The sequence below is a fragment of the Camellia sinensis genome, chromosome 7 (genome assembly GCF_055761805.1).
Source record: "Camellia sinensis isolate YWXY chromosome 7, ASM5576180v1, whole genome shotgun sequence".
Classification (NCBI taxonomy): domain Eukaryota; kingdom Viridiplantae; phylum Streptophyta; class Magnoliopsida; order Ericales; family Theaceae; genus Camellia; species Camellia sinensis.
The window spans coordinates 74,726,568-74,747,414 of NC_138967.1; positions in this window are offsets into that span (position 1 = coordinate 74,726,568).

Genomic DNA, 20,847 nt, shown 5'->3' on the forward strand with positions numbered 1-20,847 from the left:
CATGGTTGACCAATAATAGCCCTGCTTGAGAATCTTTCGAGCTAGCATTACTCCGCTCATGTGTGCTCCACACTCTCCCCATGGATGGCCTCCATTAGGCGCTTCGACTCTTCTGCATCAATACACAACTTATGCATTCCCAGATGGCCTCGTTTGTACGGTTTACCCCTGCAGATGATAAACTGAGTAGCCATTCGCCGTATTGCCCTTTTATCTTTGGCATTTACCCCTAGTGGATAAGTCTCCTTTTCTAAGAAGTTTCAGATATCATGATACCAGGGGTTCTGATCTTGCACTTCATCTATTGCAGCAATCAACTCGTAGGCCGGCACATACCTTTGTTCAATAATGATCGGACACATCCGGACTCCTAAAGGGATGTCTATCATAGAAGATAGAGTTGATAATGCATTTGTGAACCTATTGTTCTCCCTTAATAGATGCGTGAAGGTCAGCTTCTCAAACCTAGGAATCAAAACATCCAAGGTTTGGTGATAGTTTTCATCCTTTCTTCCTTAACCTTCCAATCTCCTTTTGCTTGAGACACAACTAGGTTCGAGTCCCCAATGACGTCTAACCATTTTGCCCCTAGTTCCAGGGCGGCTTTCAAGCCAGCGATACATGCCTCGTATTCTGCTTCATTGTTTGATATCTTGAACGGGAGTTTGAAGGCTAAAGGTATATGGGAATCGTCAGGTGCTATCAGTAACACCCCTATCCCATAACCATACTGGTTAGACGCTCCATCAAAGTACATCGTCCAAATCTCTTCCTTAACTTGCAGAATAGCCTCATATGGGAACAAATACTCTACTACTTCATCCTCCTCCACTGGGTGATCGGCTAGGAACTCAGCTACCGCTCTTCCCTTGAGAGACTTGTGCACCACATATTTCAGATCAAATTCGGAGAGGAGAAGCAACCAACGAGCTAGCCTACCCATAAGTGCTGGTTTCTCGAAGAGATATTTGATGGGATCTAATCTCGAAACCAGAATTATGGAGTGAGCTAACAGGTAGTGCCTCAACTTCCTGGTAGCCCATACTAAGGCCAAGCAAGCCTTCTCTAGCGGTGTGTAACGGGTTTCATATTATAACATCTTCTTGCTCAGGTAATAGATGGCCTTCTCCATTCTATCCTCAGATTCTTGTGCAAGCATGTAGCCCATTGTCGTGTTGGTTACTGACAGATACAAAATCAATGGTTTTTCCAGCTCTGGCGGTGACAACACGGGCGAGTTCTGAATGTACTGCTTGACCTGCTCAAAAGCAACCTGGCATCAGTCATCCCATTGGAATTTCTTTCCTTTCTTCAGGAGACCAAAAAGTGGTTCACAAGTCAAGGTTAATTTTGCAACAAACCGTCTTATAAATTGCACTTTACCCAAATAGCCGCGCACCTCCTTTTCAGTCCTTGGTGGTGGCATTTCTAGGATGGCCTTGATTTTGGAAGGATCAACCTCAATGCCCCTCTATGTAATCAAGAACCCCAGTATTTTCTCTATTGTAATACCAAATATGCCCTTTTGTGGATTGAGCCTCAACCGATATTCTCTGATCCTTTGGAAAAATTTCTTCAAGGCAGTGTAGTGGCCCTCTCTTTCCTTGGACTTGACAATCATGTCGTCCACGTACACCTCAACCTCTTTGTGGATCATATCATGCAAGATAGTGGTTGCGGTTCGTTGATAAGTAGCCCCAGCATTTTTCAGACCGAACGGCATCACCCTGTAGCAGTAGATTCCCAATGGCGTGGTGAAGGCAGTCTTCTCCCTATGAGAAATGGAGGTGTAAGAGGTGGGCTTTTAAACAAGTCTCTTAGTTTTTAGAAATGTAACATCCTAGAAACAATTCTCAAATGACAACAACACAATTTAATTGTAATAACCCGACCCTCTTATATGCTTTACATATCTAGTTACATGAATAATTACATGGTTAATGTGGAATTCCATATGGAGTTGTACTTATATATTTGAATTATTTAATTATGTCATTCTATCTGTTGGTTATTAGAGAACATCTGTTAAAATTAGGATGTTTGAACTCGAAATTGGAAGCCTTAGAGGCGTGATAACCCAAAATTGGCTTTACATTTATGTTTAGCATGATTTTAGGGACATAATATCAAGTTTTGTAAAAATTTGATTTGTAATGAATTAATTGGGAAAATTTAGGTTCAACCCTCTTAATCTTATACCTAGATAGATATAAGAGTCTTGAATGAGTTAGTGTCAACACAAAAAAAAAAAGAAAAAAAAAAAGAAAGATATCTCCTGAGAGAGTGAGAAAGGGGGCTAGAGAAGAAGAGGAAAGAGAGGAGGCTTCAACAAGAGTGAGGATTGAAATTCAAGGTGAGTATAAATCAACTTAAATCCTCTAAAATTTTCCCTTTGATTGATGAATATCAATCACTATTGAGGTTTTATGATCACCCAAGTCAGGGTTTTGACTAAGAGAACTTGTTTGAGATAAATCCATGGAAATTATCAAGTTTCATTGTATTTATTTAAACTATGAGTTAAATCTCATATTTTGGGTTTATTTTGAGGTAACTTGAAGGGATAGCTTCAAGATTTGCATGTTTTGGTATATATATATACATATTGTATCCCTTTGGGTTCATCATCGTAAGGTGAGAAAATGCAAAAAATATTATCCTCAAGTTTCATAGACGACCTTTAAATAAGTTATGATCTATTTAGGATTAAGAATCACGTGTGTTACATCCTTACACTGTGTGGAAGAAATGAATTTTGCTTGTATTTGAGCCTTAAAATGCTTTTGAAAGTTGGATTTTGATGAATTTCAGACTACCCAGAAATAGAGCCAGAACCACACGTGTGGGGGCCTAGGGCTGCACGTGCGGGAAGCACAACCGCACGTGCGGGGCTCACAGCCGCACGTGCGGAAAACATGGGAGAATGATTGGGCTACACTGTAATAAAAGCACGTGCGGTGGGGACTTCTGCACGTGCGGCCTAAGCTGAAAAATTTTGTGATTTTCTTTCGCTCTTTTCGACCCTTTAAATGTGTTATTACGTCCATTCGATGTTCCTATAATACATTTAATTACATGAAACTTAACGAATTGAATAATATTGAAATAAGAGAAAACTAAGGAAAGGTGATGTACTTACAAGTTGTGTGCTATGTGTAGGGCACATACAGGAGAGGACCATCGTTCACCCGCATCACAGTGAGTGATAGTAGTGTAATATCAAGTTTTATTCACGTATTGTGTTTATATATGTTGTGCGATATCTTATTCACTCTCTTAGAAAATAACTTATGTTATATGAGACATGTTTGATATATGTTTGAACTTTGGCACATGAGATATGGACCTGAGGTCATTCTGTTTGTTAATATGATGGGCCTAAGGCCGTTTTGTATTTCATGGGCCCGATGCCGTGTTGCTATTATGATGGGCCCAAGGCCGTTTTGTTAATATGATGGGCCTAAGGCCATTTTGTATTTCGTGGGCTCGAGGCCGTTTTGCTATTATGATGGGCCTAAGGCCGTTCTGTATTACGTTGGGCCTAAGCCTTAAATGAGGTGCTTAAGTTAAACTAATATCATTAAGCTACAATTCCACAGTAAATTCTCTTTCTTAGAGGCAACGTAAGATTAGTTTCAATTAAACTTGGACACTTAAGCTAATGAAATAGTTAGTGGCCTAAGCTAATTAGTTCCTAGAACAAAAGAGAGAAGGATAGAGAAGGACATAGAATGTTAGAGAGAAACTTTCTTCTTAAGAGCTAGAAGAGCAAGTTCGAGAAAACAAAGAGAAATAGGATGAAAATCAAAAGGAATTCTAATTCAACCTTTTGGACTTGAGAAATGAACACTTTGGTGAATTTGAAAACCTTAAATGAGGCGCTTTAGTTAAACTAATATCATTAGCCAACAATTACTTAGAAAATTATTTTTCTTAGAGGCCAAGAAAGATTAGTTTGAGTTAAACGTGGCCACTTGTGCTAATGAAACAATTAGTGGCCTAAGCTAATTAGTTCATAGAAGAAAAGAGAAAAGGGTGGAGAAGGACGCAAAAAGTTGGGGAGAAACTTTGTTTATGAGGGCTAGAAGAGAAAGTTATAGAAAAGAAAGAAAAATAGGAAGAAAATCAAAGGGAATTTGAATTCATCCTTTTGGAAGTGAGAGCACTTAGGAGATTTGAAAAACCTTAAATAAGGTGCTTAAGTTAAACTAATATTGTTAAGCTATAATTACTGAGTAAATTCCCTTTCTTAGAGGCTAAGCAATATTAGTTTGAGTTAAACTTGGGCACTTAAGCTAATGAAACAATTAGTGGCCTAAGCTAATTACTTCCTAGAACGAACGAGAAAAGGATGGAGAAGGACAGGGAAAGTAAGGGAGCAAGTTTCTTCTTAAGAGCTAGTAGAGAAAGTTATGGAAAAGAAAGTGAAATTTGAAGAAAATCAAAGGGAACTCAAATTCATCCTTTTGGACCTGAGAATATAACACTTAGGCGATTTAGAAAACCTTAAATAAGGTGCCTAAGTTAAACTAATATCCTGAAGCTACAATTACTCAGTAAACTCGCTTTCCTAGAGGCTAAGCAATATTAGTTTGAGTTAAACAGGGCCACTTAACCTAATGAAACAATTAGTGGCCTAAGCTAATTAGTTCGTAGAACAAAAGAGAAAAGGATGGAGAAGGATAAAGAAAATTAGGGAGAAACTTTCTTCTTGAGAGCTAGAATAGAAAGTTAAAGAAAAGAAACGGAAATAGGAAGAAAATCAAAGGGAATTCAAATTCATTATTTTGGACATGAGAATTGAATACTGTAGACACCCCATTTTTGACCGACCTTAAGACTCAGACATCACCGATTGAGCGCTCGGTGGCGTTGCATATCGTGCTCGTTCAGAAGTCTCAGAGTCGCGGCCGTGAGCCCTGCCTCCGGATTTCCGAACCCTCTTCTGTGCCTTGTCTCGGTTTGCGAACCAGACTCGGTTTTCTCTGTTTCTTTTCCCGAGGGGAGGGAGAGGTCCCGTAGACCATCTCTCAGTGGCCGTGGGCTACATTTTGTGGCTGCAGGCCACTTTGCCCATTTCGGAGCCCGGTTTCTAGTTTTTCGGGACTGTTGGCCATGTGCCTCGGTTCGGGACCGCCTAACCATCTCCGTTTGCTCTGATTTTCGGCATGCATCTTATTTTCTCCCTTTCAAGGGACACTGGGGTCGGAGAAACCCACTTCGTGGCCGAATGCCACTTTCGGTGCTTAACAGCCCGTTTTCGGGACCCCGAACTGCGTGTTTTGGCCCCCGAGCATTCGTTTTGCATCGGTTTTCGTTCATTTTTGGCAGGTACCTCTGTTTTATCACCGGGAAGGCCGTAGAAGGGTGGAAGGCCAGCAATTGTTTCAACAACCAGTTTTTGCTCCTCCGGCGCCCTCCGACGCCCGTTTTTCTCACTTCCGGGCTGATGTTGAACACCCTTGGGCCACTTTCTTGAACTTTGAACCACATATTTGTGTTATACACACATGGGAGGACCCTAAAAGTTAGTGACTGGCCACTAATGCTTCTTGACCCTTTTGAACCCCTCCTTCCGAGCCAATGTTGAACACCCTTGGGCCACTTTCTTGAACTTTGAACCACATATTTGTGTTGTACACACATGGGAGGACCCTAAAAGTTTATGGCCGGCCATTAATTCCATTTGACCCTTTTGAACCCCTCCTCAAAATGGCTTGTTCTCTCTCCTGTTTTAGAGTTTCCAAATTCGAGCCACAGGGTTGTGAAGAGGAGACCTGGGAGACCACCTTTTTGTGGTGGCCGGCCACTATTCCAACTTGGCCTTTTTGACCCCTAGCCGGCCGGCTAGGGTAGGTGGCCGGCCGGCCACCTGCAGTCCCAAAACTTGGCCGGTCATGTTCCTCACACAGCACACTTTACAGCTGTATAGATGTTTCCCCCAGAAAATATCCCAATCTGGGGGATATTTTGTGGGGGAAAACTTGCCTACTTTTCCTCCACCTTTTGCCTCCCTTTGCTCCCTCCTTTTGGTCCTTATAACCAGCTGCAAGCATTGTTCTTAGGGGTTAGAAAAATTGGTCTTCAAGCTTGGTATACAAAATCACCCTCAATCTCTCTTATTTCCTTGAAGAACCTCCAAGTCCTACACCACCACTTCTTCTACACCACCAACCCCCACCCTTCCATCCTCCATTCCAGAAGTTTGAAGGTGTTCTCCAAGGCCTAAGGAGCCACAAACTCAAGCCAGAAAGCAACAAAAGACTTGTCTTCAAGGGTGAGTACCATTTCCCCATTTTTGAGCTTTTTTTTGCAACATTTCTTAGCCATATATGCTTATTGTTTTGAGCTCCGGCCCTAACTGAAAGTGGCCTTCTTTTGAGCTCATTTTCTTGTTTCATTAAGGGCTCAACCCTGTTTGAGCCCCCCATCTTGCACTTGCTTCAATATCTTCCTTGAATGCTATTTTCTTGCATGCTTTGGAAACCCATTATGCTTCCATTTTTGGGCATTTTACAGAACTAAAAATAGTCTTATTTTGAGCCCCTCTTCAACATTGAAGAAGGGCTCATCAGTGTTTGGGACTTCCATGTGCCACTTCATGTTATACCCCCTCTTTGATCCCCATTTTTGCATGCTTTGGCAGCCTATCATGCTTCTGTTTTTGGTCATTTTACAGTACTGAAAATAGTCTTATTTTGGCCCATTATACATGTTTTATTAAGGGTCTTTTCTTGTTTGGTGAATGTTTTATATACCTCATGTTATAGCCTCTTTTGAGCCTCATTTTGCATTGCATTTCTAGCATGTTTGTATACTGTTTTGGGTTTTTTACAGTTCTGTAAATAGTCATATTTTTGGTCCCTCTTCAATGTTGTAGAAGGGAATTTTTCAGTTTGGGCTTCGCATATACCACTTGCCTCTTTGGCCACCTTTTGGCCCTTTTTCTTGCATAAAAGCTTAGCCATATCTATGTTTGTTTTTAGGGTTTTTACAGTTCTGTAAATGTGCTTATTTTGGGCCCCTCTTCAATGTTGTTGAAGGGCCCTAACCTATTTGGAGTTAGCAGCTGTGAGTTGCTTCATAATCTCATGTTTAGGGCCATTTTTGCATGCCATTGTTGCCCTATCTTTGCTTGCTGTTTGGCCATGATTTGTACTGTAAGAATGCTTATTTTGAGGCTGCCTTGCTTCTGTCTTTTCATCTCGTGTACCAATTATGCATGCTTTGTATAGCTGTAGTTCATTCTATGCGCCTAATTTGCATTTCGGGAGAGATTCCATGCATCGAGTGTGTTTTCGCCTCATTTCGGGGCTGTTTTCCCCCACATTTCAATGCTGAAATTCCATTAGCATGTTTGCATATCATTTCCATGCTATTGCATTGCGTATGCCATTGCCTCGGTTTGCGTGCCCGTGTGCACGCATTTCGAGGCACTTCATTTTTCATCCATCGGCCTCTTATGTGAGTGTGGCTGAGGCTCTCTCATGTTAGTATAAGTCCATGTTGCATTCTATATGCCATTTTAGCCATATTGCATTGCGTGTGCCATTGCCTCGGTTTGCGCGCCCGTGTGCACGCATTTCGAGGCACTTCATTTTTCATCCATCGGCCTCTTATGTGAGTGCGGCTGAGGCTCTCTCATGTTAGTATAAGTCCTTGTTGCGTTCTATATGCCATTTCCATGCCATTGCATTGCGTATGCCAATGCCTCGGTTTGCGTGCCCATGTGCACGCATTTCGAGGCACTTCATTTTTCATCCATCGGCCTCTTATGTGAGTGCGGCTGAGGCTCTCTCATGTTAGTATAAGTCCATGTTGCGTTCTATATGCCATTTCCATGCCATTGCATTGCGTATGCCAATGCCTCGGTTTGCGTGCCCATGTGCACGCATTTCGAGGCGCTTCATTTTTCATCCATCGGCCTCTTATGTGAGTGTGGCTGAGGCTCTCTCATGTTAGTGTAAGTCCATATCATATTTCCATGTCATTTGCATTGCGTATGTCATTGCCTCGGTTTGCGTGCCCGTGTGCACGCATCTCAAGGCATCTCATTTTCACAGCATAGTGCATACTAGGTTATATCTTAGATCGCATTCATGCATTTCCTCAGTTTGCGTGCCCATGTGCACGCATCTCGAGGCATATCATTCCATAGCATTGTGTATGTTAGGACTGTATCTTAGTTGCATTCATGCATATCATGCATATTGCATCATGTTCGGGATAGGAGTTAGCCCGGGCACGAGAAATGAGGTGCGTTTCGTACTCCGAGTGACGGAACGCTTCTCAATTCCCCAGTCACCGACACTCCGGATTATCCATGATGGAGTTAGGTTTTATTGTGTTTATACGTGCATTCATTCTACATTGAATTGCGCAATTCGACTCCTCGACCATCATGCCTCGGTATGCGTGATTGGTGGCGCGAGGATCGAGGCATGCATATATTTTGTGAAAATACATTGCTATGCCCCTTTCCTGCTCTCTGTTGCAGCAAAATGAAGAATCAGCAACTTTTCGGGACTTGGCACGCGTTTCAAGAATAACTGCTAAACAGAGGCTAATTGGGGCATCCCGGTGGATTTCCGCACAAGACAACCCGGACATGCATTATCCATCAGAAGCAAGGCAGTCCCTGACTTGCATGCCAGTTTTATTTATTTTCTTAGTTGATTTGTTAATTAATTAGGAATTTGTATATTATTTGGACTGTAATATTCGGACTGTAATATTCTTTTTATTTGGGACTGTATTATTTATTCGGACCCTCTGCGCGAGGGCACATCTGTAATAAGTGTGCGTGAGTGTGATGTATACATTCCAACCCCACGTCTTTCTTCCCTTTTATTTATCTGCTTATGATGGTTAGATTAGGACATATTTCAATTAGCATACAGTATGATAGCATGTTTGCATTCATTCATCTGTTTTGCATGCACCGGGCTCGGCGCATCATACTAACTGCATTTGTATTTCAATGACAAATTGAATACATGATAGTTGTAGCATTTCATATGCCATCTTAGAATAGCCGAGCCTGCTATAGTTGCATTTTTGTATGTGTTGCATTAGGCATTTCTGTATACTTAGGATCATGCATGATTTCTAATGAAGTTTGTATTTTGGCTTGGAGTACTCGGTAAGTTTTATGCTTTAGCATCCTTGCATGCGTGTGAGTGACTGCCATGAATAACATGCTTACCATGAGGCTAATTGCTTATGTGATATAACTGCCTGAATGCCTGTGGGTGAAGGTTGAGTTATCTGGATTGGAATGAATCATCAAATGTTTGTTTTAAGCCCGCTAGGTAGTGGCAACACCATCTTTTATAAGCCCACCCGAGGGTGGCAAAATCTGCATTTTAAGCCAACCTGCGAGTAGCAAACCATCTTTCAAACAAACAAACATGAAATGTTTTGTTCCAATTCAGGCGACTCAGTCTATACTTGTATGTTGTGCGCATCACATAGTAACCTAGGCTAATAACCGGAATAAGAACATACAATGTTTTCAAAAATAGATATCATGGTTAGTAGAGGCCGGTCTATGATCGGGCGAGCGGGGGTGCTCACGAAGTGACCTTCCCCAATCGTACCCAAGTTCCCGAGCCGAGGCAACTTTGGTGATGACGGACACGTGGCCTTTGGCAACGAGTCAGGGTTTCCTAAATTTTCGAAAATAAAATATTTAGGTGGCGACTCTGTATCTGGCAAAGCAGTCCATGTTTGGCACTTCTTTCAAAAAATCTGTTTTCTCAAAATGATTTGCCGGATTTGGACTCTTTGGTTCAGATTTAGAACCGTGACACAAATCGAGTCCGAGCTGTAGCGAGGTCCCCCGCGGGCTTGTTACAGTTTCTGGCGACTCTGCTGGGGATTTAGAGAACTTGACTCGAACTCATGATATCTGTTTTTGACTACACTTGTGTGTTTCTTTACATTGCATTTGCATTGGTGCACCTAGGACACCGTGTTTGCCATCTGCTATTCCTGAACGGTTTGCCGGAGGCTTGTCTTGTCAAGGCATGACCATAAGGTTGACCGCTTGTGGGCTCTGCCAGTATGGGAACACAAACCCCGGTTTTACCGGGGCACCCTCTTTGACCATTTGACCTAGTGCATATTCGGATCCATAGTGACCATTCCAAACTAGGACAGGTTGCTTACCCGTTTATAGGTTGTTTGAAACCGCTGCGTGCGTAGTGAAACCCTAGCCCAAAATAGGGGTGTTTTGGCTCTCACTTATCTGTTATGTGCTTTAGAGTGCGTCTCTACAGGAATGCATGTATCAGTGTTTTAGTTTGGGCATCAGGCCTGCGGGCGCCAGTTCAGTATTTTGGGTATTAGGCTTTCGGGCACCAGTTCAGTATTTTCGGAAATCAGTTATATCTGCGGGTATCAAGTTCAGTTTTGGGGACAGTAATTTTCGAAACAGTGATCAGTGGTCGAATACAGTTATTCAGTTATATTCATGTCTGTATTGGTGGGATTGGGCTGAGATGCTGCATATTTTCTCTTTCAGTTCAAAGACTCGGTTCAGAGCAACCAGTGTTCTCCTTTGCTGAGGCAAGACAGGAAAAGGCTCACCGGTTCTTCAGATTCATTAGTCACCAACCCAGTCCATCTAATCCGTCAGTCACCAGTCACTTCACCTCTGTTCAGTTCAGCAAAACTCGTGATGGCGCAAAATTCGGAAGAAATTGTGGTTATGGCAGCCACATTGGACCAAGGAATCACACTGCAAGGTTATACCGATGGTGAAGTGCCACACCCACCCAGGTCACCTGCCGTACATCCGATCTGGGAACCCCAGTCATTTCAAACCCGCGAGCCCACCACATTCGAGTTGATGGGAATGATTGGTGACCTTCAAAGATCCGTGGCAGATCTAGCCTGCGGAATGTCGGTTCCGCCGCCAAATGCATCGTATGCTGGAAATTTCATACCGCAGGAGCCCCCGCTACTGGGACGAATTGTAATCGAACTTAGCCAACCTGAAGCCATCCCAAGTTCCGGCAATGGCATGTCGACAACAACGGGGCTCCGCTCTGATGTAGCAACTCAAACCTTCTACCAAGCCGAGGCGAGTGGTAAGAACAAGATGAAGGTGGACACCAATCCCTACGAACAACTCCTGTGGGCTGTTGAGGCTTTAAAAGCCGGAGGATTGAATAAACAGCAAGTGTTCGCTGTTGCTGTGAAAACTATAAATGACATCTTCCCCACTCAGGCCGAGAGCAGTTTAAGCCAGAGGGAAAATCAAGATGGGGACCGTCGTGCCAGAGCAGTTCCTTCCAATCCTAACCCTGCACCTAGAAGAGATCAGAGAGCCAAGGCAGCACCTGCCGACCCTTTTTCGAGTGCGTCCAGCAAAAGTCAGCAAGCCTCGAATTGTCCGCCCCGAGGTCGCAGAGTCTTCCATGCCCTCTATATGCCTTTGTCTAAGGCCCTTCAAATCCTCGTCAAAAAAGGGCATCTCAAACCCCTCGAGCCTCGGCCTCTCCCGAGTCCTCTTCCAGCTAAGCATGATGGTACCCAGTACTGTGCATACCATCAGCAAACCGGTCACAGCACCGACAATTGCTTCCGTCTTCGCCACGAAGTGCAAGATTTGATTGATAATGAAGTTATCCTCCCTCCAAGCTCGGCAAAATCTGTCACCACCGGGTTGGTGGATTTCGAGGGTATTGCAAGTATGTGATCAGGGGTTGGACCACCTGCGGGCGGCGCGCGGTTTACCTCGGATGTGGCGTTTAGCATGCACTATTTTGAACATTTGTGAATGCTGGTTTTTGTACATGCTGACTTGGGTATTGGGTCAGTTTTTGTTGTTTTGTTTTGAGTTCGTCTTTTTGTTTTGGGTCAGTCTCTTTTGTTTCGGGTCTGTCTTATCGTATCGAGTCAGTCCTGTTGTATAGGAGTCGGGTGATTCCGGGGGGTGTTACCTCGGGCGTCACTATTTTGTTTTTTGTTTATCTTTTCGTTTTGCTTTGAGTCTGTTCTTGCTTGGAGCCAGTTACACCAACAGATTTGAATGAAATAGCAGTGGTTTTTCACGCTCTTGTTTTTCACACCAACAATTAGTGGCCTAAGCAAATTAGCTCCTAGAACAAAAAAGAATATGCTGGAGAAGGACAGAGAAAATTAGGAAGAAACTTTCTTTTTAAGAGCTAGAACAGAAAGTTAGAGGGAAAAAAATAGGGAAATAGGAAGAAAATTAAAGGGAATTCAAATTCATCATTTTGGAGTTGAGAATTGAACACTTAGAAGATTTAGAAAACTTTAAATGAGGTGCTAAAGTTAAACTAATATCGTTAAGCTACAATTACTCATTAAATTCTTTTTCTTAGATGCTAAACAAGATTAATTTTAGTTAAACCTGGCTGCTTAAGCTAATAAAATAATTATTTGCCTAAGTTAACTAGTTCCTAGAACAAAAGAGAGAAGGATGGAGAAGCACGGACAAAGTTATAGAGAAATTCTCTTCTTGGGAGCTAGAAGAGAAAGTCAGAGAAAATAAAGTGAAATAAGAAGAAAATCAATGGGAATTCAAATTTATACTTTTGGACTTGAGAATTAAACCCTTAGGTGATTTAGAAAACCTAAAATGAGCTGCTTAAGTGAAACTAATATCGTTAAACTATAATTACTCAAGAAACTATCTTTCTTAGAGGCTAAGCAAGATTAGTTTGAGTTAAACTTGGGCTCTTAAACTTTTTTTTTTTTAATTTTTTTTTTGGTGAATAAGTAAAAATAAAACAAACGAATTTACATATTTACAAGGGGTATGCCCCTAGCCCTAATAACACTATACATCAAACAGACTATCAACCCCAATCCAGAAACAAACACTACTAGACAAAAGAAATGAAGCTACACTGTGAAATTTCCATAAGCCCATCTAGAAGGATGTGGGACATAAACAAAACAGAGGCTTCCATAACCTGTGAACCATGAGCACAAATATGCCTTTACAAACCACATCATACTCCAAAGAACAGTTCCAGCACATAGTTGGTGTAGACACCCCATTTTTGACCGGCCTCAAGACTTAGACGTCATCGTTTGTGCACTTGATGTTTATGCAAGTTTGTGTTCGTTTTGAGTGCCCGAAGTTCTCGGCGGAACGCCGTGTCTTTGAGCCTTTAAACCCTCTTTGTTTTGTGCTTGTTTTTGGACCAAACCTTGGTGCCTCTTCGCCTGCAGGGGTGAAGGGCCTTGTCGGTAACTTTTGGCTATTGTCAGCCACTTTTCCCCCTTGTCGGCCACCTGAAGTTGTTGGTTGGCTAGGGGAGGAGGCCGGCCGACCACCTGAAGTGGCCGACGACCATTTTTCTCCTTTTTTAGATATTTTCTTTGCCAGCTGTGCCAGCTGTTGATCACTGATTGCCATCTCGATACACGTGTATAGAGGGATGAAAGCAAGCTTTTCTTTTGCATTTCTATATAAGCGGAGGTCTCTCCCCAATTTGACGGGTTATAAAATTTTGTGAGCAAAATTTCCTCTCTCTCTCTAGAATCCTCTCTCTCTCTCTCTCTCTCTCTCCCTATTTTGTGCTTGAAAGTGAGAATTCTCTACACATTTGCACTAAGACCCTTGACCAAACACCTCCATCTTGGAGCTGAGGTTCTTGGAGGCCTAGTTTGAGTTCTTAAGGCTGGTTTTAGCTCAGAATTGTTGTTGTTTGTTGCTGTGCTTCAAAGGTATAAGGCTTACCCCTTTTAAGCTTTGTTGTAGTTACTTGTTTGGCCACCTTTGCATGCTATTTTGAGGCTGGTTTTAACCTCTAAAATCTTTATTTTTTTATGGTTTAAAAAAGTGGTTTGAGGTTTGTTTTGGAGTTAGGGTTGGTCCATCTTCTTTTGTAGCTTGTTTGCTAAAGTGTTGTGCCATTTTTCAAAGCTTTTAAAACAACTTTTTTTGGCCTTTTAACCACTGAATTCCAAGGGAATTTCAGTGATAAAAACTTGGTTTTGAGGTCCAAAATTAGAGGGGTGGGCCTCCCCTCTGTTGATGCTCGACTTTCTCCGCGCGCCCCCCTTTCGAAGAGGATGTGAATTGGTCTTACTACAGTTCGGACTCCTATTATGGTTTTGAATCTAATCTCACAAAGTGCAATATGAGACTGATGAACACCAAAGAGTCCAAATCTGGCAATTGGTTTTGGAAAATCAATTTTGAATGAAAAAGCGCCAAACATGGACTGCTTTGCCAGATAACAGAGTCGCCACCTAAATATTTTTTTTTTTTGGGAAATTTAGGAAACCCTAACTTGTGCCAAAGGCCACGTGTCCTTCATCACCCAAGTTGCCTCGGCTCAGGAATTGGGTATGAGAGGGGAAGGTCCTGAAATGAGCACCTATGCTCGCCCGATCAAAGGATCGGCCTCTACTAAGCATGATATGTTATTTTGTAAACACATGTGTTCTTATTTCTGTTATTAACTAACTTTACTATGTGATGCGCACAGCATACCAGTATAGACTAAAATCGCAAGAATTGGAACAAAACAACTCATGTTTGTTTCAAAAATGGTTTGAAAATGCCACCATCAAGTGGGCTAAAGCGTGGATTTGCCACTCTCAAGTGGGCTTAAAACATGATGATTTGCCACTTCGCAAAGTGGGCTTAAAACTCACATTTGATGAATTGTCCCAATTCAAGCAACAAAGCCTTCATCCACAGGCATTCATGCAGTTAGTCAAATAAGCACATAGCTGCATGACAAGCATGCTATCATGGCAACACTCACACTCATGCAGGTGTGCTAAAACGTAAAACTTACAGTGTACTCCGAGCCAAAGCAGAAGCTAGTTAGAGATCAATGCATGATCCTAACTATGTTAAGATGCCTAATACAACACATGCATTAATGCAATTCAATAGGCTCGGTTATCTAAGATGTCATATGAATGCAACATTTTGATACATGTATTCAAAGAAGTATTGAAATACGATGTAGTTTGAATGATGCGCCGAGCCCGGTGCATGCATGACAACTGAATGGATGCAAACATGCAAGCATAAGGTATGCTAATTGAAATATGTCCTAATCTAACCATTGAAAGCGGGTAAATAAAAGGGAGAAAGACGTGAGGTTGAAAGACATACACATACACACGCACGCACACTTATTACAACATTGTGCCCTCTTGTAGGAGGGTCTGAATAAATATGCTAAGCTAATCAAACTAATCTAATTAAACTAACTGGACTAATTATTACACAACCAAATTGAATAACTAGCAAACTACTTACTAATTATTACAACAATCAACTAATTAGCACACTAATTAAATTACAAAACCAACTAAACATGAATGATATTTAAATTAGGTTGCCTCAGATCTGCCTTGGTGTAGACACCCCATTTTTGACCGTCCTCAAGACTTGGACGTCACCGTTTGAACATTCGGTGATTATCCATGTTTGCGTTCGTTTGGAGTTCCCGGAGGTCTCGGCTCACGCGCCTTGCCTCAAGATCTCCGAACTCAACCGTTTAGTGTCTGGTTTCACACCAAACACTTGTGTTTTGCCTTAGAGGGGCAGGGAATGCCTTGTGAGGCATCCCTATACACCACCGGCAGTGGCTAGAGGCCACCGGCTGGTTTTTACTAATGTATATTGCCGGCCGGCACTATTTGTTGCCGGTCAGCACTGTTTAGTGCCGGTCGGCACTCTTTTTTGCCAAGATGGCCCTTTTGGGCGGCCGACTACTGTGCATCTGCTTTTGCAGATATTTTAAGACAGCTGTCTTGCTTTTGGCTCCCCTCCATACACGTGTATGGAGGGATCTCCCTCTTTTGAAGCTTGTCTTGTAAGCTTTACAAGACAAGAAGTTCTATAAAGAGAGGGGCTCTCTCTTGTTGCAAGGGTTAGACACTTTAGAGACTTTAGACATTTTAGAGAGAGAAAAGACAGAAGAGAGCTTTGGTTTTAGGGTTAGGGTTTGATACATATCCTATCTCTCTTTCCCTCTCTTTAGTGTTCTAGGTGTTTTAGTCCATACTATTGCACACAAACACCTAGTGTTTCACCTTCCTTTGGCTCCGGAGGTTCTAAGGGGCTCATTTTGGTGTTTTGGTGTTGGATTCAAGCCAAGGAGGGCCATTGGAGCATCATTGTTGAAGAGGTCTTCAAGGGTAAGAATCTCACCCCTTTATTCCCCATTTTTACACCTTATTTCTACCTATCTTTGAACTGTTTTTGTTCTTAGTGTATAACATAAAAAAGTTCTTTTTTTTAGTTCTCTTGATTGTTTATTAAGAGTGTTTTTTGATTGGAGGGTGTTTGACCCCTCTTAGGCCTTGAAAGGCCCCATTTTGAGCCATTTTGAGCAAGTTTCGAGACTTTGGTGCTTGGGCCTCTTCACCACTGAAATCTTGAGGGATTTCAGTGGTGGAGATGGTGCCTTGAAGTCTCCAAAAGGAGAGGGCCACCCCCTCTCCTTGTTGTCCTTAAAATGGACCATTTTTGGCCTCTTGAGAGAGCACCTAGCTAAGCTTCATGTTGACCATGCCTTAGTTGTTTTTTGTGCTTAATATGTCATATTATACCTCTGATTTTTGTTGGTTTTGGTACACCATGCATGCTTAGCATACCTACCATGTAATGCCATGTTATTGCCTCAATGTGCCTTAGGTTGTTAGCCCTTGTTAGAGCATGTTTTAGGCTTAGTCTTGTGAAGCTTTTGTGCATATTTTGCCATGTTTTAGGTCTGTCCATAGTTGTTTGGGTCGAATTTGGCATGCTTAGTATAGCTCCTTTGCATTCTGACTTGTTGGCCTTAAGTGTATGAGTGTATAGCATGACATTTTTGCATTGATTTGGTGATTTGGGACCATCCACCATGTCATTTCAGACCTTATAGTATGCTTGTATGCTTGCTTTAGTTGTCTCTTTAATGCTTTGAAAGCTTGTCTTGCATGCTCCATGTTTTGGCCATTGCGTATGCCTTTGAATTTGAGCCACTTAGATGCCATCTAAGAGTCCATTTTGCATGGTCTAGGTTTGTCTTGAACCTATCTTAAGCCCTCTTAGCCTTGTGAGACTTGGTTGGCTTGGCCATGGTTCAAGTCCCTTTGACTTGCTTCAAGTACTTAGGCCATTTGTTGCATGTTTGGCTTGATTTGTTGCTTGATTTGGCTCCATGTTTTAACATGATTTACAATGCTTATGTTGCATGCTAATTGTCCATGATATCCTTCTTTCAAATGTGTTTGAGAGTTGCCTCACTTGTGCCTAAGTGTTGGCCTTAACATGTGCATGCGTGTATATGCATTTGGTCCCTTATTTTGGTCATATTGGCCGCTGTTTTGCACCCATTTAGAGCTACCCAAATCATGTTTAAGTCCACCTTTTCATTGGTTGGCATTGCCTCATGTTTGCTTGTATGCTTGCATAAATGTCTTGCCATGCCATGTTGCATCCTTAGCTTGTATGCCTAGGTTGCATTGCATCTTGCATGCATGCCTTGTTCCTTGACTTGGTGATAGGAATTGGGCCTTGATTTGTTTGTTTGGTTTGCATTTCATTTGACATGAAAGTTGCCCACTTGGTCACTTGGGCCATCATGCATGGAAATGCGTAATTGGTGGTCCGAGAACCAAGAAGTATGTCCCTTTGAGTCATTACTGTAGACACCCCATTTTTGACCAACCTTAAGACTCAGACGTCACCGATTGAGCACTTGGTGATGTTGCATAATGTGCTCGTTCAGAAGTTTCAGAGTCACGGCCGTGAGCCCTGCCCCCGGACTTCCGAACCCTCTTCTGTGCCTTGTCTCGGTTTGCGAACCAGACTCGGTTTTCTCTACTTCTTTTCCCGAGGGGAGGGAGAGGTCCCGTAGACCATCTCTCAATGTTCGTCGGCTACATTTGGTGGCCGTAGGCCATTTTTTCCCATTTCGGAGTCCGGTTTCCGGTTTTCGGAGCCGTCAGGCCGTGTGCCTCGGTTCGGGACCGCTTAACCATCTCCTATTGCTCCGGTTTTTGGCATACTTCCTATTTTCTCCCTTTTGAGGGACACTGGGGTCTGGGAAACCCACTTTGTGGCCGAACGCCACTTTCGGTGCTTAACAGCCCATTTTCGGGACCCCGAACTGCGCGTTTTGGCCCCCGAACATTCGTTTTGCGACGGTTTTCGTTCATTTTTGGCAGGTACCTCTGTTTTATCACCGGAGAGGTCACTGAAGGGTGGGAGGCCAGCAATTGTAGCAGCAACCAGTTATACATCCTCCGACGCCCTCCGGCGCCCGTTTTTCACACTTCCGGGCTAATGTTGAACACCTTGCGCCCATTTTCTCGAACTTTGAACCACATATTTGTGATGTACACACATGGGAGGACCCGAAAAGTTGGTGGCCGGCCATTAATGTTACTTGACCCTTTTGACCCCCTCCTTCCGGGCTAATGTTGAACCCCTTGGACCCACATTCTTGAACTTTGAACCACATATTTGTGATGTACACACATGAGAGGACCCTAAAAGTTGGTGGCTGGCCAGTAATTCCACCTGACCCTTTTGAACCCCTCTTTCCGAGCTAATGTTGAACCCCTTGGATCCACATTCTTGAACTTTGAACCACAGGGTTGTGTTGTACACACATAGGAGGACACCATCAGTTGGTGGCCGGCCAGAAAATCTGTTTGACCCTTTTGACCCCTAGCCGGCCGGCTAGGGGGTGTGGCCGGCCGGCCACCTGCAGCAAAAGTACCTGGCCGGCCGAGATCCTTGCACTGTGCACTTTACAGCTGTGGAGCTTTATCCCCCAGAAAAGATCTTTATCCGGGGGATATTTTGTGGGGGAAAGTTGCTCTCCTTTTCCCCCACCTTTACACCCCCTTCTTGGCCTTTATAACAAGCAAGCTATATCACATTCAAGGGTTAGAAAACTTCACCTTCAAGCTTCCATACACAACTCCATCTCTATACCTCTCATTTCCTTGAAAATCTCTAAGTCCCTAAGCACCATTTCTTCTACACCACCAAGCTCTACCATTACCACTTCATTTCCAGCAACAAGGAAGGTTTCTCAAAGGCAAAAGGAGCTGCAAATTGGTCCAAGAAGCAACAAAAACATTTAGTCTTCAAGGGTGAGTAACATTTCTTCTCTTTGACCCTTTTTCTTGATCCATTGGTAAGCCCCATATGCTTTTTGTTTCAAGCTCCGGCCCTAACTGAAAGGGGCCCTCTTTTGAGTTCGTCTTCACTTTTCATTAAGGGCTCAACCCTGTTTGAGCCCTCCATGATACACTTGCTTCATTGATCCTCTTATATGTCATAATCTTGCATGCTATTTTTGGCCCATGAGTAATCTGTTTTTGAGCATGTTGTAAACTGATATTAGGCTTATTTTGAGCCCCTCTTCAACATTGAAGAAGGGATCAACACCATTTGGGACTTCCATGTTGTACTTACCTTTATACTCCCCTTTTGGTCCCATTTTTGCATGCAATGGCAGCCTACCATGCTTTTGTTTTTGGCCATTTTACAGTTCTGAAAAAGTGCCTATTTTGGTCCATTCTTCATGTTTCATTTAGGTCCTTTCATGGTTTGGGACCTCCATATGCCACTTCATGTTATATCTCTCTTTTATTCCCCATTCTTGCATGTTTAGTTAGCCTATAATGCTTTTATTTTTGGCCATTTTACAGTTCTGGAAATAGTCCTATTTTGGCCCATTCTACATGTTTTATTAAGGGTCTTTGGCTGTTTGGTGAATATTTTGCATACCTCATGTTATAGCCACTTTTGAGCCTCATTTTGCATCACATTTCTATCATGTTTGTACACTGATTTCGAGGCTGCCATATACTGTAAATATTCATATTTTTAGTCCCTCTTCAATGTTGTAGAAGGAAATTTTTCAGTTTGGATTTTTCTTATATCACTTGCTTCATTACCCCTCTCTTGGCCCCTATTCTTGCATGCCATTTTTGCCATACCTATGCTTGCTGTTTGGCCATGTTTATAACTGTGAAAGTGCCTTTTTTGGGACTTTCTAGCTTCTTTATTTGCATTGTATGTCCATATTGTGCATGTTTGGCATAGCTATAGGCCATTTCGGGTGCCTAAATTCGCATTTCGGGACAATTCCATGCATTTCATGTCATTTCGCCTCATTTCGGGACTGTTTTCCCCCATATTTGAGTGCTGAAATTCCATTAGAATGATTGCTATCCATTCCATGCCATTGCATCGCATTTTGCCATTGCCTCGGTTTGCGTGCCCGTGTGCACGCATTTCGAGGCACCTCATTTTCATCTGCCGGCATCCTATGTGAGTGTGGCTGAGGCTCACTCATGTTGGTAGAAGCCCATATCATGTTTCCATGCCATTACATCGCATTTTGCCATTGCCTCGGTTTGCGTGCCCGTGTGCACGCATTTCGAGGCACCTCATTTTCATCCGCCGGCATCCTATGTGAGTGTGGCTGAGGCTCACTCATGTTGGTATAAGCCCATATCATGTTTCCATGCCATTGCATCGCATTTTGTCATTGCCTCGGTTTGCGTGCCCGTGTGCACGCATTTCGAGGCACCTCATTTTCATCCGCCGGCATCCTATGTGAGTGTGGCTGAGGCTCACTCATGTTGGTATAAGCCCATATCCTGTTTCCATGCCATTACATCGCATTTTGCCATTACCTCGGTTTGCGTGCCTGGGTGCACGCATTTCGAGGCACCTCATTTTCATCCGCCGGCATCCTATGTGAGTGTGGCTAAGGCTCACTCATGTTGGTATAAGCCCATATCATGTTTCCATGCCATTGCATCACATTCCGCCATCGCCTCGGTTTGCGTGCCCGTGTGCACGCATTTCGAGGCACCTCATTTTTTATC